At 42.5% G+C, this 27,553-nt stretch overlaps 1 protein-coding gene across 1 annotated transcript in view; it reads right to left on the bottom strand.

Moving 5' to 3' along the window:
• Positions 1-27,389, bottom strand: part of MBD5 (methyl-CpG binding domain protein 5) — a 109,059-nt gene extending 81,670 nt beyond the window's left edge. Inside the window, exon 1 of the mRNA XM_086898234.1 lies at positions 27,292-27,389. The gene's annotated coding sequence lies outside the window, so the exon portion shown is untranslated. The remainder of the gene's footprint in view (positions 1-27,291) is intronic.
• Positions 27,390-27,553: the final 164 nt, after the last annotated feature.

The following is a 27,553-nucleotide window of genomic DNA, read 5'->3' as shown; positions in this document are numbered from 1 at the left end:
CCTTGTGCCTAAAAGTTATTAAATTACAGAATTCAGGAATTAGCCTAAAAATGCTTAGTTGTACAAGAATTCTTGACTTTAGTCAATGAAAAATTTAATGAATTAGCTTAGATTTCTTCTAAGTAAATATTTGAAGTTTGGCAATCCATTTGTGATTGGCAAAATCTTATTTCCATTCTGCAGGAATTCTTTCCAAAGAAAGACTGTCAGTGTTCAGGATGCTGCCCTGGACATTCTCCATCCTGCACTGCCACACCTTCGATTCCATAAACACAATATTCACTTTAACTTTCAAATACAAATGTTTGGAGTACAAAAGTTGGCAGTGAAAGGGCTGGATTTGTTCATTTGCTTTGTGAGTTTATACCATTTTATAAAGTATGGACAAAGCCATGAGAACATATTTAGATACCCAATACCTTTTCATAAAATCCCAGAATCATTCAGGTTGGAAAAGTGCTTTAAGATCATCGAGTCCAACCACTGCCACCGCTGTCCCATGTCCATGAGTGCCACATCCACATGGTTTTTAAATCCAGGGATGGGGACTCCTGGAGAGCCTGTGCCAGTTCTGGACAAACCTTTCCATGAAGGAATTTTCCTCAATATCCAATCTCAACATCCCCTGGAAAAACTTGAGGGCATTCCCTCTTGTTCCTTGGAAGCAGAGACCAACATCCACCTTTTATGAGAATGCTCCAACATTCTCCAGCATTGCCACTTTTCAAATGTCAGGAGTGTGAGGAATTAGGGCACATTGATTTTAGACACCAAACACTGATTCATATCTATAAAAATGGAAATGTTTATGCAGATGCATCAGATGCATCATGTACTGTTTATTTCGATATTAAACCATAATTTAAATCACTCAACTCTATGAACCAGAGCACTCTTCATCAAAATCTCAAAGTTTATTTTTTATCTAGGAAAGGATGAAGCTAAAATTATCCCACCACAATACGATGGGTCACAACTCAACCACTGTCCAGAACTCCCTGCTGCCAAATTAATGTGCTTTTATAGGAGGCAATGGAAGGACACGAGTGCTTTTGCCTTGGAGATGGCTGGATGAAGCCCTAGGATTTTAATCACAGATTTTTCTCCTATCACTGAGTGTTTTAATTACTTTTAACAGACAGTTGAGCAGCACAACTGAGGTGATATCTGTAGGCTAAATCTCCCTTGGCCTGCTGAGTGCTGACTGGGCTGTCTGCCCTGAGCTGGGATGGATCCTCATTCTGTGAAGGTGTATCCCAACAGGCTGCATTAAATCATCGAGAATTATGAAAAATGCCCCATTTGAATTTGCCCAAGCTTGCTGGGGATAAGCTGGAAGAAAAACTCAAGATAAGAAGGGCCAGTGACTGCATATGGCTTTTTGTACATTATTTTTGCTGCTCTCTAGAGCTGACTTTGGGTGGTCGCAGCACCTTCCCAGCAATGATGCATCATTGCTGGACTCCCTGTTGGACAATGAGATAAAAACCCAACACCCAACTTGTGTTCCACAACTATCGACCGCATCACAGAAATGGGTGGGGTCCCTACATTCACCACGGGCAAAAATGGCAATAAAAACAATCTGAACGCAATTGGGTTGTGCTTTCTTCCTCTGTCCCTTCAATTTTTTCTTTTAGTCCATCCTACTGGTTGAGAATTTAAATAACAGAACAAACTTTTCTGGTTTCAGACTTGAGGTCCATCTCAGACACCTGCAGCAGATGCCTTGAATTGGTATTGGTCTCACAACTGCTGCCTCCATGAAGAACTGATGGGGTTTTTTTAAGGGAATGTAGACTTACACACCTATCCCTTAATTAGAGGGAAAAAAAAGCTTTCTAAATTCTGAGGGCTGTTCCAATTCTACTCAATCTAAACATGATCCCATTTCAATTTCCCATACTAAATTCCCACATCCCTTTTAGAACAGCCCAATTAAAGGTGCACAGAAAAATAAGTTGCCTCAAAATGGAAAGGAAAAAAAGACATTTTCAAAGATGTTTTATCGTCAGTGACAAACAGAACTACAAAATGTGTTTGGGTTACACATTTAATTGTGTAACATTTTCTACTATATATTTTTACCTGTTATAGTTTGGTTTCTTAAATAAGAAAGGGTTTTTTTTTTTTTTATCAATTCAACTTGCTGAATATAAACATATAGAAGCTCAGGATATTCTTATTCTTTCCTTTTTTTTAAATCCACAACTATTCCCTAAAAATACAATACACAAAGACAACGAGCTGTCTTAGCCAAAGTTGCATTAAAGAAATTAGAAATCTTGAATATGGCATTAAAATCCTTTAAAATTGCATTAAAATCCTTAGAAATGGCATTAAAATTCTTAAATATAACAACAAAATTCTTAAATATAACATTAAAATTCTTAAATATAGCACAGAATTTCTTCAAGATAGCATTACCAATAGTTTAAATGAACATTTCTCTCTGTATGCTCCAACAGAGATATCTGGGCAGGTCAGTCACTTTTAAGGCTCAACCATGTTTTTCTTAATGTTGCTTCACTGAGGATTCAGCAAAAGCTCCGTTCTGCATTTAATCCCTGAGCTGCCATCAGCTGCCAGCCCTGCAGCATCCCCATAAACCATATGGCCCCGAGGAAGGCGGGCGGCCCTTTCTGCTCACATCTGTTGCTGCGGCACCAAAAGGCTCCCGGGGCTCCCAGGCGGGGGCCAGAAGGCAGCGAGAGCCCGGCACACGGCTCTGTCACCATGGTCAGGGCCACCTGGCATGGCCAGAGGCACATGGAGCATGCAGGGGGATGCTGGGCATAGGGATATTCCTGCTCAAAGTTCTTCCCCGGATAAAGGACACAGGGATCTGCTCCAGATTGGGCTTGTGGGGATGCTCTCAAGGCTGGAGCTCCTCTGGATCCAGGCTGGCAGTGCTGGGAATGTTCACATGGAGAAGGGAAGGATCCAGGGAGAGCTCAGAGCCCCTTGCAGGGCCTGAAGGGGCTCCAGGAGACCTGGAGAGCAACTGGGGACAAGGGATGGAGGGACAGGACCCAGGGAATGGCTCCCAGTGCCAGAGGGCAGGGATGGATGGGATATTGGGAATTCCTGGCTGGGAGGGTGGGGAAGCCCTGGTACAAGTAACTCCATGGCCACCTCTGGATCCCTGGAAGTGTCCAAGGTCAGGCTGGACAGGGCTTGGAGCAGCCTGGGATAGTGGAAGGTGTCCTTGGAGGGGACTGGAACAAGATGATATTTAAGATCCATTTCAACCCAAACCATTTCACGATTCTACAATAATTCCATGACTTAGACAATTTGTTTCTTACGAAGTTACACAGGGCTGGAAGACAAATCTGAACTGTTCATGTCAAACAAGGCACTGCACATAGTGCTGAGCCTTGTCTTCCTTTCATCTAAAAAAAAAAAAAAGAAATCCGCCCCAACAAACCCCAAACAAATCATGTTGGAACTTCTCTAATTACAAAATCAAACATGAAATTTCTCCTGTGACATTTTCAATACTTGCAGTGATGAACTCCTGCGATACACACGGAGTATGACAGAAAATCATTCTGCAAGTTCACAAGTGATAAGCTCCTACCCTTTTTGGCACATCTCAGCTCTGATAGCAGTCAATTTTTTCCTCATTATAAATGGGAAAAGTAAAGATATCATGCAAAGGCCACTTCAAAGCAAAACAAAATAAAGGAATGCAAATTTATATTGGAGTTATACAACTGCCAAGAAAGCTCTGAGCCTGCTGATCTTCTGTTTATTGCTCACATGTTCTGCTCTTTGCCTCAGCCGTGCGTTTGCAACACTGAAAACTTCAAAAAGTGTCTTTTAAAAGCTGACTTTGAATCCTTTGCAAGCGTGAGTCAGACATAATTTACATGGCTGAAATTTCACTGAGCGACTTGGAAATTACACCACCACAAACCCTTGTCAGGAAGACTCGCCCGCAGCCTCTGCCTGTGCTCAGTTCCTGTAATCCCGAGCCCTCTCCCAACAGGAATAAATTTCACATTATATTAAGAGTGACGCAGGGCTGCCATCAGTCACTTTTTCAGGCACAGATGCGGGAGGGTGGGATCAGGATGGGAGCACAGGGGAAGGAAGTGAGAGCGCTGGGAATCCGGCTGAGCCGTGCGCGCCCCGGACCTTTCACCACGGACCATATGCTCCCCTGGCATCCCAACACGTCCTTAACAACCAGACAACCTTTTCCCACACTAATTTTGTTTAGCCAGACTGCTTCAAACACACCTCCTTTTTTTCAATTAGCCACGCAAACATGGCAAAGCGCTGGCAGACCCCTGGTGCCTGTTAATGACGCGTCGAGGGAAAGGGCCGCGAGCTCAAAAAAACAGCTCCCACTTCTGCCAGATCCACTGCAACACGTGGGATGCAGCAATGCCTGCGAGGTTTAGACTGGGAATTAGGAAAAATAACTCCACTGAAAGGAAGTCCAGTCTTGGCACAGCTGCCCAGGTGGGGTCCCAAAAGCCGTGTAGATGTGGCACTTGGTGGCTTTGGCAGTATTGGGAATGGCTGGACTCGATGGTCTGAGAGGGCTTTTCCACCCCAAATGATCTTGGTTCTGTTCTTCTACCGTGAAGGCAAACGCTGGGAGGAAATTTGCAGTGTTATCTCTCCCAGTAAATCCTCTGAGACTGCTCCTCGTGCCCACTGGGACATCAGGAAGCACCAAAAAGAAAGGAAAAGCTGTTTGCAAATAATAAAAAAAAAAACAAAGAGAAAACTTCTGTCCTTCTCCAAAGGCTCCCCAGCTCCCAGAAAGTCCTGGAGATGTGTCAGGGATCCAGAGCCCTCCAGGTGAGGCAAAGACACTGCAGATCCTGATGACAAATTTTGATTTTTTTTTTTTTTGGAGAAAAGCTGTTCTCACACTAAGATAAGAATTCATGATAAGTTACCTGTCCAGAGAGGAAACACAAATAAGGAATATCTGTAAAGGATGAGCTGACTCTGAAGATTTGAAGAAGGGACAGAAAAATATGGGGTTTTTTTTCCTTTTTGAAAGCCCAGCTGTGTTTTATTATCTCCTGTTAGGTAACAAGTAGCACTGCTCTCAAACCTGGGCAGGCTCAAGGAGCACCATTCACTCTTCTGACAAGCTCAAAGTCCATTCAAAAATTACCAATTCTCTGCCCACTGGAAAAGTAAAGGGATATTTGGGCCACTTTTTTTGACAAAGCTGTATTTTGAGACTGTTGACTCCACGTTTTCATCTTTTTAACTGAGTTATACATGTTTATGTACAATTCACTTTTACTCAAAGACCGAAATTTAAAAGATGTTAGAATAAAAAAATCAGTCTAATTCAGTATCTGATCACCAAACAAGTTTTCATTAAAACATTAATTTCTAGAGAAGCTAAATAATCTTATTTCAGATTGATTTTTTTCATACTCTGTTGATATCTGATGTTATTTAGATATAACATGGTGAGGTTATTCAGATATTTTCATGGTGAGAACCATGAAAAACATTCTGCTTTGAAAGTCTTTTCCTTAGATTTAGATCCCAGCCATTATAAAAAGTCTCCCGAATTGTCCTTCCTTACTCTATTTGTAGAACAAAAATGCCAAAGAGGAGCAAAAGTTTCTCTTATTATTTTTTGCTGTTAATTCTTCTCATGAATACAGTGATGTGCATAATTGTGGTGCTTAATTATTGCCTAAAATCTTAATTCCCCCTACCCTTTATCAGACCAATCCCTGTCTGTACTTTTAGCTCTGACCAGGTAATTTCACATGGTGAATTTAACATTTCATCCATGAATTGAAAATATGATGAACCCACAAACCAGCACAGGTATAATCCTGCTACCTCCTGAATCCATTTCAAAATTCCCACTAAACTGATCTACAAATTCTTATTTATTACCCAGACATGACAAATGGCAACAGGACATGCCTACCACAGAAGGCTCTAAAATCTCTTCTATTTGACTATAATTCAGGGCAGAAGTAACATAATCTTATTTTCAGAGACCACAGCAGGAACAGATTTCTAATCCCAACTCTGACACTGACTTGAGCAAGTTTTTTAATCTCTCTCAGCTGCCACTTGGCAAATGCCAGATTTTTTCTTTGCCTCTTATGTACTATGAGAATGCAGCAATAGATGCAGCCTTGAAATCATCAAAAAAACCAAACAAAACAAAACAAAAACCCCACAAAGCCACCTCTACCACCAAAAAAAAAACCAAAACAAAACAAAAAACCCAAGGAAAAAAAAAACAAAACAAACCCCAAAACAAAACAAAAAAGAACTAAAAAACACCCCAAAATCAAAGTACCACATAAGATAAAAACCAAATCAGGTGCTCTGAAGGTATCATAAAATAATTATAGCAAAGGATTACAACCTAAGGATATTCAGAAGTGAAGCTTCCCTTCCTATCTACAGATTGTTCCAAACAGTATATAAAAATTGAGATGTTTGTCTTAATTTTCACATTACCTGAAGAAAAAATAAAAAAAAAAAAAAATCAACCCCAAAAAACCCCAACCTCATAATATTTTTTCCTGCTGCTGCTTTGCCATTCAGGGAGCTTTGAGGCAGCAGCACTGATTCTGTTTGTATTCCTGGAAACTCCAGGCTGCTCGGGCACACATTTGAAAGGTTATCTTTAAAACCAAAAGAGTTCCAAATTGATCTTTTCATGCTCAAATGTACTCCTGCATGGATGGGGCTGATGTTGTACTGTTTAAAAAGAGGGAATGAGCAAGTGCTGGTGTTGAAATTCTGTTCACAGAGCTCCTGCCCACTGGTGTCTGCTTCCCTCCTCCCATTTTTTTACCTTTCCATGGCCAAGGCAGCCCTGGCATCAGCACAGAACTCAGCCAAGATTATTTTTGTCATGTAAAGTATCATTTACATAATGTCTAATTAAGCACGTGACTCCAGCAAAGAAACCATGTTCCCCCTCTCCAATATTCCACAAAAACGCTCTCCCCCAGCACCTCCAGATAATTTATGAAAACTTACAGTCGATTTATTCTGTGTGACACTGGTAAACAAATTAATGTGGGATTTAATTGCTTTGTCTCCTCAGCTTGGGCTTGCTTTTAGCAATATTTATCTGGAATTATTATCTACAAAGAAAATAGATTGTAATTGAGCTTATAAAAGTGATGGTGGTTTGAAGTTGACAACTGTCACCATTATTAATCTGAATTTCACTTCAGGGGAGAAGAATGCTTGATCAAGTATTTCTGCAAGGAAGGCTGGTTTTCTGCTGTCTCATGTTTCCTGCAGTATTGTACTCACATGCAGCTTTTTTTTTTTCCCCAGAGTTATTTATTTATTTGTTGCATTTGTATAAACCACTCTGTTTCTTTCACCCAAAGCAGATCAGAAATCCATCTTCAAGCAACCTTTTTCTTTTTTTTCCCCTAGTGAAACATAAAATAATCAAATTTCTGTAACACCTGATCCATAACCAGCACCGAGAAACAAACAAAACAACTCAAGTAAAAAAAACAAAAACCCTCCTTAATCATGATTATATAATTCATACTGCCTCAGCAGTATTAGCAGAGATCATTAAAAAACCCTAAATACAAATATTAGTGTATAAAATAGCAATAATCCATCTGGCTTGCATTAGCTAAAGCAAAGTTTGGATGGTGGAGAGCTGAAAAATGATGACAACATGAGCTATGCATTCCTAAAAGACCTATACATTTCCCAAATTCCTATCTGATTACAACATATCTCACAGTTCCAGGAATTCCACACACAAAAACCCCTCTACAGGTATAAACCACCACTCTGACACTGCCTCTGTGAAGCAGCCTCAGCAGGATAAAAATAAATAAATTTCCATATTTAAAACTGAAGATACAAATAAGGAATGAATGTCCCAGCTAGGACAGAATTAGCTTTTAAATTTGGATTTTCACCTGAAGGTCTTTTTTTCTTTTCCTATTTTAAGATTTGAGATTTAATGCAATAAAATGCACTGAAATCTAGAAGTGAAAGTTTATTTTCTTTAAGGGAAAGAACCCATGCAGGCGGGAGGATGGGAAAGGAAGCAGGCAAAAAGAAGGATGTTTGGATATTTGCCACTGTGAATATGAATGACTTCAGTAAACCTTGGTTATTTTGGACTAGAAATGTTTTCTCTTTTTAAGATGTAATGACCATAGCCTGGAATTACTGTGGATTAGACACGTGGGCATGAGAAATTGCTTGGGAATTGCACTGGGGAGGAGGCCAGGCAGGGATATGAGGATGCTGGCCATATAAAAGAGCCCAGCTCAGGCTTTCAGACACTCACCTATGCTCAGGTAATGGCATAATCGACATGCTGTAATTAAATATTTTATGAACACATGCATCCAGGCTCATTTTCCAGTTCCTAAACCCAGGGAAGTGCTGCTTCTCTGATTTGCAAAGCTCTCGTGTGTTAGCAAAGCAGCAGAAGAGCCTTTTCCTCTGACCAAAGGCTGCACCCCCCTTTCCTGTCCCTGCTCTGGGGTGGCTGGGGAAGAGAAGAGGGGAGGAAATCCCATTTTCAGGTGTGGCTGGCTGAGCCAAGGCTGGAATTGTGAGGGATGGACAGAGACATGACCCAGATTCCCTCTCCCAGCCCTGAAGAGGCAGCGCAGAGCGAGTGGCTCCAGCGTGTCCCAGCCTGTCCCTCTGCAGCTCTGGGCATTTCTGCACCTCGGTCTGCTCCAGTCACACTCACAGGCCCCAGCCAGAGGAATTCCTGCTCCCAGTGACTGCTGGAACCCAGCAGAGACATCGAGTCCCCACAGAAGTGATTTCAGCCCATTTCCTGGCCAGCATTCCTCGCAGAGCCACTTGAGCACTCAGCTGAAGAGATCTGTCTCCTAAAGGTTCATGGCAGAGCTCCTCTCTTCCCATTTCCTTTGGAGATCTGGCTCTGCTCTCCATGAAAAAGCAGAAAGTGACTGGCAGGTTTTTAATTTTCTTCTTCTCTCCCATCCTCAGCAATGATCCCACACTTAAGTGATATTTCCCACTGAAGGATTGTGTCTTTAAGGATTGCCAAACTGTCGAGGCCCTTTCCTTAAAGTATTAAAGTGTCTGGGCCAGAAAAGGCAAGGAGAGGGAAAGATAAGGAAGGAAAAACACTCTTCTCCCTTTAAAGTTTGGGAAGTTTATACAGGAAAAATTTAAATGCCAACTTCACTCTTCCTGAAGACATCATTGGAACAAAGCTCTCCCAGTTCACTTGTTCTGTCATCTTAGTGCTGACGTGGAAAACCCCAAAATGAGTCCCTGTGTCTATCAGAGACATCACTGCAGAGCCAAGAGCATCCTGCTCAGGGATTCTGCGCCTCCACCTCAGCTGGACTGACTCAAGTGTACATCCAGTGGCACTTTTCCAGCTTCCAAAGGGACTACAACACGATACCAAGCACCTCCTTTTTAGTTCTTTAATTAATAGTATGGCGATGGTTTCGAATCAGACACACCAGGTATTAAGAAGCAGCCGCCACACCTTGAGTTTCAGAAAATGTTCTGGCACAAAACTTCTCTGGGCTTACAAATTCAGCTTCCAGATACACCTGCAGTGTCTGTTTCCTTCCCAAATTGTTAGGGGTTTATGACAAATTCATATTTCTGTGTTAAAAAGCACTGAACACACAACTGGTGTTGTGAGAACTGAAAAGTCTTGGTAGGATCCAAATGGATCTTGTCAGGCAGTTATTGATTTGTGACTGGAGGCGCTCACAGGAGAGGTTCTGCTCCATCCTCAAAAAAATGGTGCCGTTTTTACACCTGGGTTTTGCTGCATCCCAGCCCTGTGACACCTGGACAGGTAAGGGCAGGGGAATACACAGGAACCTGGGCAGCACCCAGGATGTTAAAAGTCATGGAATTGGGTTGGAAGTGTCATTAAAGCTCATCCATTCCCACTCCTGCCATGAGCAGGGACACTTTCCACTATCTCAGGCTGCTCCAGCCTGCCCAAGGGGCAGCCACAGCTTCTCTGGGCACCCTGTGCCAGGGCTTCACCTTCTTTCCCAGCCAGGAATTCCCAATTCCCAGTCTCCCATCCATCCCTGCCCTCTTGCACTGGGAGCCATTCCCTGGCTCCTGTCCCTCCATCCCTTGTCCCCAGTCCCTCTCCAGCTCTCCTGGAGCCCCTCCAGGCCCTGCAAGGGGCTCTGAGCTCTCCTTGGAGCCTTCTCTTCTCCATGTGAACATTCCCAGCCTGGCTCCAGGGGAGCTCCAGTCTCAGAGCAGCTCCATGGCTCCTCTGGGCTCTCCCCAGCAGCTCCAGGTCCTTCCTGTGCTGGGCCCCAGGGCTAGGGCTGCTCTGCAGGTGGGGTCTCACCTGAGAGGAGCAGTGACAGTCACCTCCCCTGACCTGCAGCCCTGCTCCTCTCTCAGCTGGAGCACAGCCCAGCAGCAGCTGCCTGCAATTCCCAACATGCAGCTGGAGAGGATTTTCCCCACACCTCTGCCAGGCCTGACAGACACAGGAAGTGACAAGAAGAGCTCAGCCTGCTTTACCTATGAATTTACATGAGAACCCACTTCATCCTATAGCAGGAACATAAACTTGTAACTTCAGACACAGACAGTCCTGCAGAGCTTCTTAAAGGGAATAACACAAATCTGGATCCTGGGCAATAAATGCCACTGCAGGCTGGAGGATTTTCATCCTGCTCCTCTGTGGTTTCTAAGTCAAGTTCTACACTTAAGTCAGATTTTTGTTCTCTTTTGTACTTTCTTAGAACAGGCAACAGCAACTTTCTACCACTTACAATCCCCACACAACTATTTTGCTGTATCTGAACAGAGCTACCCTTGGCAGGAATGTTTTAATCTGTGGGTGGACACACAGCTATCATTCTGCACACACATCCTGGTTTCAGAGAACTTTTCCCTTAGGTTTCTTTTGCAGGGAAAAGCTTCAGGTTTTAGAAGGGGAAAAAAAAAAAAAAAAAGCAAATTGAGACAAGCTACTTGAATGCCAATAAAACTTCCTGTACTGGGGAGAAAATGGCAGAGATGAATAATCTGTCTGTAAATACCCTCATATAAAATAGAAAATGTGATACTATCACTCCTTCCTTGACTGGGACAAAGGGGAGACTCTCTCCAGCTCCATGCCTGAAGTCCACGAGAAGTTTTGGGAGGCCTAAGGTCTGTTTTCCTGGATACACACTTCCACAGCACCTCCTTCCAGGTCCAGAGCAGCCTCTTAATTAGCAGCTCATCAACTGCTAGACCCACGTGCATCACGTGAGGTTTCACTCTGCACTTGCTGCTGAATGGAGCAGGCTCTAAAGGAGGGCAGTTCAGAAAAAGCACAAATTATTTATGAGTATGGATCCTGTGACTTTTGCAGAACACAACTGTACGGTGAAATATTCCTAAATGATACTCTGAAATGCTCCAGAGAGAATTCAGACACATCCACTGCCCCTTCTCCCCAGTGTCCAAAACAACTGTAAGAAAATCACCAGTTTTTAGCAGCAGATTCCTGTTTTCTCTGGGGAAAAGGAAAAGATCAGTGTTATCTCTCCAAAATCCCCTTTGCAGATGAACCCAAACTTACACGGCAAAGTGGCACACTGCTGCCTGCCAAGGTTTAATGCAACACTTTACATCCAGTTTTGAACAACTTCAGAGAAAACCCCCAAAACAGTGACATTTATCCCAAACTGATGGATTCATCCCTGTATTTCAGAGGTTATGAAGTGCCAGCAGACAGCATGCAGGGAGCCTGCTCACCAAACACTGTCACAGTTCGCTGCAGGAACAACTTCCAAGGATTGGGAGCTTCCTTGAGAGCCAGTGCTCCCCTTCCCAGCTAGAGCCAGCTCAAATTGCTGCAGCAGCCACTGCACTTGAGTTTCCACAGCCAGGCTAGCCCCAGTAAGCCTAAACTTCCAGCCAAAATTGGAGTTTGCAGCAGTTTGATTGGCAGCTGATGGATTTTGCTAATTCATGTAAATGGTGCTAACCTGATCCATGGCTTGTGGTTGGATTCCCATTTGGAATACGCCAGGAGTTTCACTCCCAGACACGGCTCACCCCCACCTGGTATCCAGAGGTGGAATAAAATAATGTACAACAAACACGTGGTTTGGATTAATGATTTTTGCACAAATGGGGATGTGTGTGTGTAATTTGATATCTTAGAGTACTACAATGGCCAGGATGTTCCAGCTTTTCTCTCTGCTCAGTATTCCCTGACCCTTCTAATGCTAAAACCTGGCACTGCTCAGAGAAGCATTTTAACCAACTTGCACCATCTATAACAATCATCATACTGTGCCCAAGAACTAATAAGGGTAAAGACAAGTCTATGGCTTTGGGAGAAACATCCAAAATATGCATTTTTTACTGAAAACAAAGCTAAAGGCTGATCAAACCACTCAAAACCACCAGAAATGTTTCTAGAAACTGAGGAGCCTCTTTTGCAGGGAAATGACAAGTTTGGCTTCTCCTTCCCATCTCTGCTACAAGGAGTTTGAAAGGTTCCTCCTCGGTTTCTAAATATAGAGCTGGTGATCAGATTCTGCATGATAGGTTTGTGAGCAGGACAGGATGATTTCAGACTGCAACAGCACAACACAACACAGGGCAAATCAGAGCCCTCCCTAAGGTCACCACCCGTGGGGACACAGCCCAAGAACCCAAGTCATTTAGCCTGAAACACAACCAGAAGAGAAGCAGCCAGAGCCGCTGTAAACTTGATGTGGGAAAACAGGAGAAGGGACTTCCAGTTTATAAACCATGCATTTCTGAGGAAACAAGCTAGATGTCCAAAGTATTCATAAAACCAGTAGTAAAACTATCTTCCTGATCTTTACCAACTAAAATGGACTCCCAGCAGTGCAAATAACAAATATCTAACTATCAGCAGGTTTTAGGAAGTTCGCATTTATTAAAACCCCCTAGAAAAAAAACAACCCCCCAAAATGCCCAACGCCCAAACTCGATGTACAGGTCTAGCAAGTATGACAACATATTTCTGTGAACTCCCAGCTCCTGTAACCCTACCACTCCGGTAACTCAATAGTGCCACCGACTCTTTGGTGTCCCAGGAGCCTCTCGCCCGGGGGGACACGTCCGGTGGCTCAATTAAAGCACCATGACCCTGCAGCCGCTTGTGTTTGTGCTCCTCACCAGCTCTGGGGAGCTTCTGCTGGCAAAGCCCAGTCCTAGTCCAGCATCCTGCTAAACTTTTGTTCCTGTCTCTGGGATTCAGTGGAATTCCTGAGCAGAGTCGTTTCCTACCCTTTTGTAATCCCCCATAAACAGCTCAATCATTAACAGCATTAACAACCTGTGTACCACACAACAAACCCTTTATGGCCTCCTCTGCGTCTGCCCTCGCTGCTTGGGGCTTTTCACCTTTTCTGCTTCTCTCCGTGTCTTAGTGCACTCCAATTCTTCTTTCACTTGGGGGTGGGGAAGAACTGGAGTATTTTTCAGTTAGAAGATAAAAAGAACAACAAAAAAAAAAACACCTCAAAGAAAAGAAGCCCCAACCCTTTTGTTGTGCTCAGACTGATATTTTGGAAATTCGGTCTGCTCTCCCATATTTATTCTGGCCTTAGAATCCAAAATAGTCAGAGATAAATGTTTCTTCACAAGATGATCCCAACCCCCTACCAAATATTAGATATCACTTACTTAAAAATAGAAAGTAAAGTCTAAATTGGTAAATTATATCATTGATCCAGGCTCTTTTATCTGTGCTAGAAAAGCTGCAGAATATATGAATTTAGTAGAAGTCTCAGTACATAAAAAGTGACTACTTTGGACCCTTACTAGAATGTGTCCAAGGGCTCAATTTTACATCAGTTTTTCTTTTCACTGTTTTAACTCTGAACTTACCAGTAGACAAGAAACCAGAACATTATTCCATGTACTTTTGGTTTGTTTAATGCTTTGTTATTTATTCATTTTTTGTTGCAATGTCATTTTAAGTTTTGGAAGAAGAATCAGGGAACTGTACCCATCTCACTTCATTACTGAAGGGTCTCAGGGCTTCTAATACCAGCATATAAAAAATAAACTTAGTCAGAGGTTACATCATTGCCACACTGGGTTTGCTCCTTCTAGATCGCCACACAAAGCAAAAGTATGACCCTAAACCAGCTGGACCTACCCCATCCCATCAGAAAAGTGTCCATGTCCAGTAACAACTTCAGAAAAATTTAAAAAATTTAAACAATTACATCTATATGATTAAACTAGGGAAGATCATCCTCTCCAAAGACAGCTTTCCCTCAAGATCCAATTGTTCTGCTCATCATTTCTCAGCCAACTGCTCAATAAGCTGCATATTGAATGTGAGATGTCTAATGAGCGTCTCCATGACTGCAGAAATGACAACTTCCCAAAACAGAAGGTCTGATTCTCAAACTGCTGCAGTCTGGATAATGTTCACCTGCTGTCAGGCTGCTGGAATATTTCTTGTTGTCCTGGCTAGACACAGGACAAGTGGAATTCTCCCAGTGAAGTCCCACGTAGGACTAACTTTATAAAAATTTCTCTAGGATTTTATCTCTCTGATTTTCCCTCGTTACCACAGTCGGTATCAAGCACCAGCCAGGCCAATCCCCTAAAACAAGAAGCAATTTTCTGTGAGAATGCCACTGGAGTGAAGGATTGTGCTCCTGATGCCTGCGAGTCTCCCACAAGTCCCAACTGGCAGGGACACGACTCCGAGAGCCTCCATGGCTCACCTGGCTCCCGCCCACACCGCAGCGTTCCAGAGGCATTGCCAGCTCCAGGGATGGGAGCACAGCCACGGATCCTGCTGGGAATGCTGCAGGGCTTTGGATACAGACCCAGCTGAGGGGGCTCAGGGGTTGCTGAGCTCACCCCCAAACACTCACCTCACCTCAGAGAACGGAGCTGACAGAGCACGGCACGGGCCCTGGGGCTAAACAACCCCAAAATAATTCCATTAATCCCACCCAGGTCCTTAGGAGAGGGGCCAGCTCCCAAAAACACTTCCATGGATGCTCATGGAGAGCAGTATGGTGGGGAAACCCTCCCTCCCCCAAAACCCAACCCATGTGTTAAATGTTAAATTACTCCAATTTATCTGCTGTGCTGCTATAGTTTTTCCTTAATGATGCATTCATTCTAAAAAATTAACAATTCTATTACGATGTCTATTTTAACACACTGAAATTCACTTTTTAACCTGTGTGTTCCAAACTGTCTCTGACTGCTGCTCAAGGACTGCAGAGTGAAACGAGATCTGAAGTAAACCCAGTTGTGAATCAGGTTAAATATCTCAATTTCCTTCATGCTAGAAGTTCAGTGTCCCCTTCCCAGCCCGTCCTCCTTAACCTGCTGCTGGCTGGAGATAATCTCTGTCAGGCTTCCTAACTGCTGACACAGGAACCTCAGTGAGCACACTGAACTACTTCCTTTTCTCCTTGAAAAGATTTAATAACCTACAACTTTCTTCTCTGCCCTACTTGGAGTCGATCATTTGCTTCCCTCTCGTATCGAATCTGCTAAAATAAAATTTTATAGAGTGTCAATTCAACAAAGGCAAAACTAGCTTCCTTTCTCAAAAAAATTTAATAAAAAAAAAAAAAGAAAAAAAATAAAAAAAGAAAAAAAAATCCTTTGCCCTTGAGAAGATGAATTGAATAGCCTTAGGTATTCTATAGCTGTATTTATGAAAAGCTTTTGGACACTAAAAGTCTCTACAGAAATGGGGAAAGTGTTTTGCTCAGGTCATAAAACTTCTTTTTTCATTGCACAGAGAAAAATATGCTGCACTCCAGTAGGAAACATCAGCTGACCTCTGGGAGAGCCACCAGCCCCATCCAGCCCAGAGGAAAGTGGTGCCCATGGGATAATAACCCCCAAAACCCCACAAAATACACAGAAACAGGAATTGCTTCCCTAAACATGAACAGATTTATCTCCAGACATTAATTAAAAGTTTTTGTACCTAAATCGTGTTATTAATATTTAATATTATTTATAGCAGCACCAAATCACAGGAAATAATACTAAAAAAAAATTTAAAAATGAAAGAATATATCAATTTTCTACATAAAAAAGTAAAATAAAGTAAAAATCATGTAAAAATAATGTAAAGCTCCCTGGCTATAAATGAAAACAAAGCAACTTTAAAACATGGAATAAATCCATGTATTTCCCATTTAATAACTTATACTGGAATGTTGCAGGAATTTTTTATTTTCCTCACTTTTATTCAAAACAATTTAGTCTGATGTTAAAATTCTGTATTTTAGGGAAGTGTGAAAAACTTGTAACAAGGAAGATTATGAGAGAGATTCATGCAGAACAGGTAATTTCACTTGGTTCAAGTCCCTCCCAGTCTGTCTGATGTCAAAAACTCAATTGACTTGTATATCACTGTGCAAAAACCTAAATAAAACCCCAAATCCTCTAAAATCTGGTTCATAAATTATAACAAATATTAACATATTTTTCATCAGACAGTGAATTAAAGGGAAAATGCACAAGTAACTCATTGCTTGTTCAATCAGCTGATTGAACAAATCCCTTTTTCTTGCTTGTGACAACTACAGGAGAATATTTATTTGAAATGTTCTACGGCTGTGGTAATTTAGAGAAAGAGACAACACTTTGGGATGTGTTTGGGGTTTTTTTTCAGGTAGAACAGGAAAAAAATTAAGATTAAATTAATTTTTAGTGAGCTGCAGCTAATCAGAAACTAACATAGAATAGTATCAGTTGAGTTATCCAATAGAAGTTAAACTCAGAAATCAAGTTTCTGTACTGATAAGAGGTCTACTGACCCTAAATTACTACTTTTTTTATTCTTTATGGAACTATGTAAAATTATCCTCTATATGAGATACAAAATAATTTTTACAGAAGACAGTGACAAAGAATTAAAATTCTACATTGTTCCTGATATTTTTTACATTACAGTTTTATCAAAGCTCTGGTAATGATTGGCAAATGCACAGAAAAACACTGTCCAATAGTGAGACACAAAATAATTTAGTCAGTCCTTGAATTCAAAGGGATCAGAGAATAATTCTTAGAATGCAGATTGTTTCATGTTTACGAAATCAACACATCTGGCTCCTTCTTCTGCTGAGGTTCCTCCAAAAATTTGGTTCCTGTTTTTTCTGCAATACTTAAGCACTCAAAAGAAACGGAGTTATTCAAGAGAAACCCCCTTCCCTCACTAAGCTATGCTGAATTTATTTCATTAAAGCCCTGCTTCAACCCATTATCTCCAAGTAGAAAATGTTAAATCATATTAGAGCTCCTGTTTAATAAAAGAAGAAACTTTTCTGGCTGTATTTAAAGGAAGAATGTTTGTCCCTGTATATATAAGTTCAGAAATATTTATTCCAAAAAAGAAGATACAAGAAATTTAAAGACTAATTTTCATATTTGTTATAAATATGAATAATGTTTCCTTTTTTTTTTTTTTTGGAATAAATTCCTAAGCCTTAAAACTCTGCAGACAAGAGTTAAAATAAAGAAGTTCAATTCTCTACCAGAATGCATTTGCTCAAGTGTAAAGCTAACAAATGCTAAAATTTTTGGCAACACGTCTGCATTTCTGAATCATTAGGTAGTCAAACTATTTTTTGATTTTGCTTGCATGATGTTGGATTAGAATAATCCATATAAATCAGTGGTTTTCCCTGCCTAGGAATACCGTGTTTGACGGCAGAAGGAGGCACAAAAACGCAGGGAGGTTCAGCAAGATCCAGCAGAGCTGCCTTGGATGTGCAGCACTGGATTAGGATTGTTTACTCAGGGGACGAGCAAGGAGAATAAAGTCAAAGTAAACACAACACAGGCAAGGCATGCACAGCATTCCAGGCACCCTTTCCAGAGTGGGATGCTTTCCTAGGGAAAACTCCACCAGGGATGGGATGTCCAGGAGAGCCGGGAGCTGCACAGAGCAGAACCGGAGCAGGACAAAGGAGACCCGAGCTCATGGGTTGAATTGCCTGGAGACTTCCCTGGTGGAAACCCAAACATTCAGGCCAAAGTCCTCCAAGATGTGAAAGCATTTCTGGTGCACTGCTACAGGTCCTGATCTGAGAGCAGCAGGGCTGGGTGCCCAGCCAGGCCCGCTCAGCAGGGCTGCAGCAACTCCCAGCTCTTCCAAGTTGAGGCAGCAACAGTGGCAATATTATGGAATTATTTATACACTCCCAGGCCTGTTTACTTCCCTTTTCAAATCATTCTGAGGCTGCTGGATGTAAAGGCTGTGATTAAGCAGCACTTTTTGGTTGATACTGTGTGAAAATATTCTTGATACTTGTGGCTGCAGCGAGGCTGCCAGGTGGGTTCTCCCATCAACAGTCACCATCTCCCTTTCCCATCACATTGTGGATCCCAGGGCTGGAGCCTCTCTGCTCTGCAGCTGGGCTGGGAGAGCTGGGAATGTTCACCTGGAGAAGGGAAGGATCCAGGGAGAGCTCAGAGCCCCTTGCAGGGCCTGAAGGGGCTCCAGGAGAGCTGGAGAGGGACTGGGGACAAGGGATGGAGGGACAGAACACAAGGAACGGCTTCCCAGTGCCAGAGGGCAGGGATGGATGGGATATTGGGAAGAAACGCTTCCTTGTGAGAGTGGGGAGGCCCTGGCACAGATCCCCAGAGAAGCTGTGGCTGCCCCTGGATCCCTGGAAGTGTCCAAGGCCAGGCTGGATGAGACTTAAAGCAACCTGGGGTAGTGGAAGGTGTCCCTGCCTATGGAATGGGGTGGAATGGGATGAGCTTTAAGCTCTTCTCCAACCCAAACCACTCCATGGTTCCCTGACCTGCTCCCCTCCATCATGGCAAACAATTCACACCCACAGGCCCTGCTCCCTAGATTCCTCTAATTTTCATTACAGCCCTGACTACCTCTGCAGCAGCCCAGCCTCCAACCTCCCCAAACACCGGCTTTGCCTCCATCCCCTTCCCTCCCTGCTGCCATCCACCTCCCCCTCCCCTGCTCCTGACCACCAACCCCTCTTCCCCAGCCTCTGCCTCTTCCTAACGCTCGCTTCCTTCCTCCTCCCGCCCCGAGGCCTCCCCAGCAGCTTTCAGTCACAGCCCTGCCCTCCCGGGGAGCTGAAGCCCCTCTTCCCCAGCCCTGAAAGCCACAGAGAACAGAGGGAAGGGTTATCCACAGGCTGCACCTTGCAGCTCCGCGGAACTCCCCTCTCCCCGCCAAGCAGCTTCACCATCCTGTGCATAAAAATCAAAACATTTCGACCTAGTGGATGTTTGATGGGTTTTGTTGTGGGGTGACAAACTCACTGCCCCAAGAACTGAGCACCAGACAATCCCCAGAGGAACTCAGAGTTAGTAACCTGGCAGGAATGTCCATTGGGGAACAATAAAGTAGGTGAGTAAAGCAAGAGTAAACAACAGGAGAGTCCATGCAAATTGAGGACAGAATAATTACGGATTACACTGGACAGGATTAATGCAGAGATTAAAAAAAAAGCAGTAATTATTTGTGAATTTTTGATGAACATCCAGGTTCATAGAACCTAATCCTAAAATCCCACCTGCCTGTGAAGACCTCTGGAGCACAGGACAACCAACTCCCAACACTGGGACATTAAATAAAAACCTCAATAAAGAGTTTTCTTTCAAGACAACAACTGGAAATGCCTCAAAATATCTTCAATTTAAGGTTCACCATCAGCAAGAATTCAGTTTACATTTACCACCATTGTACTGAACATTTTCCTGTATTACAAATGCATTTGACTATTATCTACCAAAACACAAACTAAAAAGCATTTCATTTTTTCTATAACTGCACTGAAATATTCCAGACTCACATATACCATTAATGAATTCCAAACAAAGTATTATAATTATTTGCAATAATTAGTAAAAGCTGACTATTAACAGGTTTTTTTACTGTTTTTTTGAATGCAGTAAGATTAAAAATGAGAATAATATACTTCCAACTGTTCATCTATGGGATAAGTGTGTCTCAGTCTGTTATATCAAATCCACAACATCAAAAAAAACCCAAATAAAGTTAAACTTAATTTTATTTAGCATAGATCAATACTTGGAGGAAGTTGATCAATTATTTTTGATTTTTTTCTTTGAAAATGAAAAAAATATAGCAACAGGCTCTTCAAAGTTTACATATTCCTTGTCTGACAAAGCAACAGTTATTAGTCTGATAATTATTATTTAAGAAAAATGATGCTGCTCTTAAGCATGGGAATACTTTTACTGGCATGTAAGTTTCTTTAACATAAAAATTAGGAATATTGCCTTGATTTTCTGTTTACTTTCAAGTTCCAGGGACATGCTCCTAAATTCTACCTCCCCATGTGTCTGCAGATCCTTAGCAGGACTCTTCCATCAAAGGACTTGAGTTACAAAAGATGATTAAGAACTGACTCAGACCTGTGAAGTTTTTAGGGAAAGCAGCACAGGGAAAAGGCCAGGAATCCCCAAAATTCTGGGAAGAAAGCTCTGGGTGGGAAGTGATTCCCCAGGAATCCACACAGCAGATGATGAAGGAGCTGCCCAGCTTTGGGGGGAGCATTACTTTGTTACAAGTTTTGTTCCCCAAGATCTTTGTTTAGTTACAACTCATGAAAAATTCAGATTTAGGGCTTGATCCATCACCTAAGAAGTTGATAATTATTTTAGCAGCAAAATCAGAATAGACATTATTATTATTAATTTTTTCTTTGAAGATTTCATAGCTACATTTTTACTAGTAGAGTCTCAAGAGTAGAAACATAGGATAGATATTTCCAAAAAATTAAAATCACCCGCACCACAGTTTTTAATACCCAGCTTAATGCCTGAATGAACATATTTATCAAAGAAAAGTGGGATACAACGGCTACAGGGTGTCCTGAGAGTAACACAACTTCCAGCAAAGCCCCAGCAGCACTGCAACGCTCGAGCCAGGGCACCCTGCACAGATGGACAAGTCATTTTTAGAAATGAATCACGCTGCAAATGATTGGACTAATTTTAAAACAGAGGTGAGGAACCAATAGCCTCCAGCCCAGATATGGTTTGCTTCAGCTGGCCCACAGACACTGCTTTATTACTTAATAACACCCAGGCAACTTCAAGGGGAACCACGTGTGTTTTAAAAGGCTCCAACAACTCACAGATTTTTAAGGACATGGTCCTCAAACTCAAACATCATCCCCAAGTTTCAAGTATTACATGAAATTTTTGGGTTTTGTTTTTGCCTCAATTTATTGTTCGTTCTTGCTACCCTGAGTAGGTGGGAGGGATTTCACAGCCATCAGCATTTAAATTCTTTTAACAGGGAAAAGCCAACAGTGCTTTGAGTTTTGACAACACAAGGGCTGTGGCACAAGGATTTTGATATTTAGCCCTTATTTAGGACAAAACTTCCACTGAAAGCTTTGAAGAGACACAGTCCCAAACACAGATCTCAGTCCTTCCCAGACATTCCAAGAGCACAGCAGTTCTGAACCTGAAAGGAACCAGTGAAAGGAATTTCTTGAGGGAATCACAGGCCCCTGCTTGGCTTTGATCCTTGCTGCAGCTCCCTGATCACACTGATATTGAGGCAAGAGAAGGTTCAGCTCTGAGCTTTGCCTGCCATAACCAGGGGGCTCTGATGCCATCAGCACAAACAAACCTTTCCACTGGATTCCAGCCCCCCAAACCCAGCAACTTCACTGGGACAAAATGTAGGAGGAAAAGTAGTTTTAAAAAGTATCTTTAAAAACCAAACTTTTCCTAGTGTAGTATAAATGGGGAAAATTGGTATTTTTTGAGGAAAATGACTGTAAGTTTTCGAAGGGAGCTAACTCCTTGAGAAACATGGGCTGAGCATTCCAAAAACAAATAAAAAGCCAGAAAACTTTACAATATTTGCCACTCCAGGCAGCCACGTTCAGGAACAAGACAACACCACATTGCATCACCAGTCTATGCCAACACATCCACCTCTGAAATCTGATCCAAGCCTCTTCCCCATAAAGATTACAAGGAACAACGTATCCCTCTCCTGCCCCCAAGCCCCTAAAAGACAAAAGGAAGTTCTGTTCTAAAAAAACAGCTTACTACAGATTCCTGTCTACTTTGTTTCTTGAATCAATGATCTCATTTGTTCACTTTTGCAGTATTTTCTTCCAAAAATAGCAGATACTAAAAAAAATTATTCTTATCTGGAGTTTGGATGAGAGGATCCAGGTTTTTTTTTTTTTTATGCTTCTCTTCTACACACAGTTAAAATAAATAAAATTTATCTCCTTAAATTAACAGGGTGCATATATAAAAAAAATTAAATAGATGCATAAAGCTTCATTGCATCAGTCTTAAAAGTAAAAAAATTAAATTAAATTAAATAGATTAGGGACAAACACAGCCAAAAATATAATGCTACGTTTATTATTTTCAATGGTACAGCTTCAGTCTTAGCAAAACACATGAAATTTGTACTCGTTCTGGTGGGCCTAGTCACCTATATGTAGATATATAAATATATACAAACACACATGTATATATATAGATATTTAAAAATATACATGAGGTAGACAGGTAAAAGCTTAAAGGGTGAAGACAAACCCAAATGTTTCATGTATTTTTATCAAGTCTTTAATTTGTCACAACAGATAATCCTAAATAACATGTTGGCAATGATCTATCAGAGCTTGAAAATCAAGTCTAAAATTGGCCAAGTGAAATTGAATTTCCATGTTTTTCAACCATTAGGCAGCATGAATGGAAAATTCTGACTATCTGTATTTATGATATGTAGGCCCAGGTTCTAGCTGGCCAAATTTTCTCCTAACTTAGGCTGTGTTTGTTTCCTTTGGCAGTGGGGTACAAGGCAACATTATCTCGTGCCTTCCTTGATCTAAACGTTGGGAATATCACCATTTGATCCAGCAGGATTTGTTGTGCAAACAATTGACAACTGTTCTGCTTCCCTCACTTAGGATTTTCCTGAGCGAGGCCAAGCTACTGATGCTGCAAACGAAGGGCCCTCATATTTCAGATGCTATTTACATTTCAGATTACTCAGACACCAAAATAATTCTGCATTTAATGCCACTGAAAATGTAGACTAAGCAAAAATTATGACAATATATATTTTTTTTATCCCAAGCTTCAATTTTACCTCATGGGAGAGTAATGAATTAATATATTGCTTCTATAGGTTTTGGTTATCAGAGATATTGTGGCAGGATAAGAATTTTTAAAATACTGCTCGCTTACTTTAAAACATTTTCAGTAAAATAAAAATATATTAAATAAACAGCGCATTGAATTTAACCAGAGTAATAAATGAAAGAATAAAGGTTTGCTTAGAAACATAAAGAAGAATTTTACAATTTCATTTTTAAGCATATTTAAAGCTCCTGAAACATAATATTTCAGGAAAAAAGAACCCTCAAAAAACCAAGAAATCTCCAAGAGCCAACAATTGAACCCACTGCAGGATTTGTTCCTTAGTCATTCCCAAGGGAAGGACGGGAGGCAATGGAGATTTTGGGGCTGGGAGCACCTGTCAGGCTGCAGATAAACCCAGATGAGCAACTCATTTGACAAAGCTCTATGAATAGCCATGGCAGGGCTCTCACTGATTCCTGCTGCTCTGGGCCACAGCACAACAGCCTGGAGCTGAAGGACTCACAATACACATCCTGGGAGCCACATGGACCTTAAAGCGGCACTGGAAAGTTCAAATTATCTGGTTTTTGTAGCTGTTCATTTATATATTTATGCGTGTGTGTGTGGATTTGTGTATGCAGCTAAACTCATTTGCATGTGTACTCATACACTTTTGAACATTGCAGGCCAAGTGATTTTGATAAATTTTACCTTGATTTAAAAATAGTAGCAAGTCTGAACTCCTTTCTAGACGATTCATCAAGAAAATAGGAATTGCTATAATAAAGAACTTGGAATTCAAGACAGGGAAGGAGTCAGCACTTCTCAATTTCTTAACTCCAGCTTTTAGTTTTATTCCCTCTTCTTTTAGCTCCAGATACACAGAGAAAAATTAAAACATCCTGAAAGCCATTTTCCAATGCTCTTCCAAAATTTCATCCCTAATACCAGCCTTGGTTCCTGAGCAGGCCCATTTGAAACTCATTGAGCAGAATTATTCCACCTAATAGTTCCAAAAATAAATACAAAGAAAAGCCAATGAGAGCCTGTGGTTTCCAACGTTCAAGTAACTCTTTAAAAGAATAAGCAGGTCCTTAATGACATAAGAGAATTAAAAAGGAAATAAATGTATCCTGTATCTTTTTATTTTTGAAATCAATGGTAATTCTGATTTCCACTGGGACAGAACAAGAACCAACACAGGGACAACCAAACAAAACTAAACCTCAGATAACCCAACAAGCCTGAAAGAACAAACAGAATTCCTCACTTTCCCAAAGTTTTGACAGGATTTTTGCAAAGGAAGCTCAGCCACTTTCAAAATTTGTGTCCCCAGCCATTGAACAGATGACACTGAACTGCTTTGTGCACGTGGCCTCTTAAGCCCATAGAAAGACACTGGGACATTAGTGGGGCTCCAGATGGGCACGAGGAGCCTCCCACCTGGCCTGCTGCTTTCCACAGGGAACATCCACAGGGAGCACTGCCTGCTGATCCACACACTCATGGTGGGCTTACAGACTCTACTCCAGCCACTGATCTTCCACAGAGAAGGAAGAACCATGAGGAACAGTAGGGAAAAAAAAAATAAATAAATCCACTGACGAAGCAAATTAAATAACCCAGGTGAAACCCAAGGCATTCCATCTTGGAGAGGACTGTGACTCATGGCAGGACATCCAGTGCTTTTTACCAAGGAGAAACACTGATCCCTCCACAGCCAAAGAATCAAAGGACTGTAAGTTGTACAAGAAAAGTTCAATTATTGAAGGTATTGCATCATAACGATTCTCCTCAAACATCCGCCTCCCTAATCCAAATAGAGACCAACTCATTTGTCCACAAGGGAAGGAAGGTATGGCAGCAAACTCCACGGAAACATTATTAAAGTTAGGCCTAAACAGCATCTTTACGTTCAGCACAGCTGTGGCAGGTCCTTGCTAGTTCCAAACTACCTGCCCTTAGAGCCCAGGAAGCCACTGACCCAGAACAGAGCAAAATAATTATCAATTCTGTCCCCAAAGATAAAGAACTGGAAAATCCACACCAAGTTCTCCCGAAAGCAATTAGCACCTGTAAATATCTCAATAATAGCAGCAAAAAGAGCTCAAGAACCCAAATAAAAGGAAACTGTGTTGCCTTTTAGTTATAGCTGTTCATTCACAATCTTTCCTAGCACAGGTTGATTTAATTCCTTCAGTTCTTGGAAGGTGAAGGCTTCTGACAGCAGCCAGAAGCCCCAAATTAGCCTGAGACCCTTTTCATGCTAAGACTGCAGAAATGCAGGAATTGCCACCCAGAATCCCAGACCCAGCAGTGCTTCCTTCAGAGGGCCCTTCCCACCCCAAGCCCACCAATCCCACAGCTGTCTCTCCAGCACAGACTGGAGGCCTATGGAAATGAAGGTTTAGCAGTAATTTTATCTCTAGGATTTAAAGTAAGAGAAAACCCAGAATTATTCTGCCCAGCCTCAGAATCCTGTTCAATTTTACTGTGTAACCATATTAAACCAAACCATAGCTACTTTAAAGACCAAAACACAAGGAGATGATTAAATCCCTATAATAATTAATGTATCACATCACTGTAGGCCATGGAAGTTGGAAGCTGCAGAGCTGCAGCTCTACATACACGGGGAAAATGTAATCCTGCAGCCACTGTAGGCTTCCATCTACAGAGGAAAGCAGATCAATGGGATCTCAGGTTGAGAAAAGCAGCACTGTCATGAAATAAAATCATGAAATTATGTCCTTTATTCTTGGACAGGCTTTTGCTGTCCAACTCCTACCTCTAGTACACTAAAAGGGGAGTCACGTGTTTAAATCATGGGTGTCTACACACAGATCTGCTGTTTTTCAGGACTGTCACCACTGAGGTTTGTTTAAACCCAAAGTTATTACAAGCAAGAAGAAAACTAACAGCAAACTATTTGAAAGAACTACAGTTATGGCTGCTATCTCCAATTCTCCATCACAACACTGTCAAGTATCAATCCAGCTCTGGTTTTCTCCTGTTCCATCAACCCCATCAAATTACGGCTCTCACGAACTCTTCCCAGCCCGATCCCAAAACTGCTGCTTCATGCCAAGCACGTGTGTACAAATTAGAAATGGGAGATAGCCCAGCATGTCCAGGAGACTTCTTTCTTGTGGGCATCCTTCAGCATGAGGCACAGATGACACACTCTCTGCTGACCACCATTTAACTGGGATGCCCCTCTGGAACACACACTCATGGCCTACTCCATGGTTCTGCACTCAGCACTTAATAAACCAAAAATAATAAGCCCAAAATAAACCAAAGCACTCCAACCGCCTTTTGGAAATTACAGAGGACATAATTAAGCTCCAGAAATAAGCAGACAACAGCAATTTCAATATAAACATCCTACTTGTGTAGGGGACTCTCTCATTTCAACTTGGTGTTAATGCCCCAACTCTTACTTCTGGATCCATGCAAACATCTAGAAGGCTTCTCCCAACACTTCCTCGAGTCCAGAATTTAGTTTGACATTTAAAGCCATTACATTTTAACCTATTTCAGACGTTTTAACACAGAACTTTCCCTTGAACCAGCAGAAAACATGGTCAGCTCAGTCCACCAGCAGCACCTGACCAACACCGTGAGCGGGGATGGAGACACTTGGCCTTCCCAGCAGAAAGCCATGGAGAAACACATCCCGACATATATATTTGAACAAACCATTGACCAAATATAGCCGGGCACCACCGATAACCAGGGGCTGCTACCAAACCACATCCCAACCCTGCAAACACCAAGTCCAGCTCTTGGACTGTCTATCCCTGGAAGTTCAGCTCGGGAAAGGGTCTTTGTACAAGTGGTCTTTGTACCTTCACCACCGCAGGGTTTAATAACTCAAACAATAAGTCAAACAACGGCCTGGAACCTGGGGGGCAACGCCGAGGCTCCCTGTTATCCCAGGAAAACAACACTTTCGGGACTCGGCCGGGGCTCAGCACCCACCGCACCACCCCGAACTTTGCCCGGCGCCCCCGCCACCATCACCCCCCTCCCCTCCCGCTCCGGAGGGGCCCAAAGGAGCATCCCCGGAGCATCCCCCGACAACAAAGCTGGGGCGGGGGGCGCCGGGAAGGGGCCCGAAGTGACAGGCGGTGCCCCCCCGGGGTAAACAGGGGGTAAACACGGGGTAAACAAACAACCCCCCCGCCCCGCCGCTCCCCCCGCACTCACCTCAGGGCCCCCGGGCGCAGGGAGGAAGGCGGAGACGCACACAAAGGGTAATAAAGGGGGAGGAGGAGGAGGGAGCGGCGCTCCGCGGGGCCGCCCCCGAGGGACGGGGGGGGTCTCGGTGTGTTTGGGAGGGATGTGGAAGAAACTCCCCGGCGGGGCTGCGGGGGGGGCAGCGACTCGGGGCCCCCCGCCCCCGCCTCGGCGCGGCGCTGCTTCGTGTCCCTTCAGCGGCGCGAACAACCGGCCGTCCCGCCGCCGCCCC

This window comes from Cyanistes caeruleus, chromosome 7, assembly GCF_971803275.1.
Source record: "Cyanistes caeruleus chromosome 7, bCyaCae1.hap1.1, whole genome shotgun sequence".
Taxonomy (NCBI): Eukaryota; Metazoa; Chordata; class Aves; order Passeriformes; family Paridae; genus Cyanistes; species Cyanistes caeruleus.
Note: the sequence above shows the minus strand (reverse complement) of the source record. Positions and strands in the feature narration are given on the sequence as shown.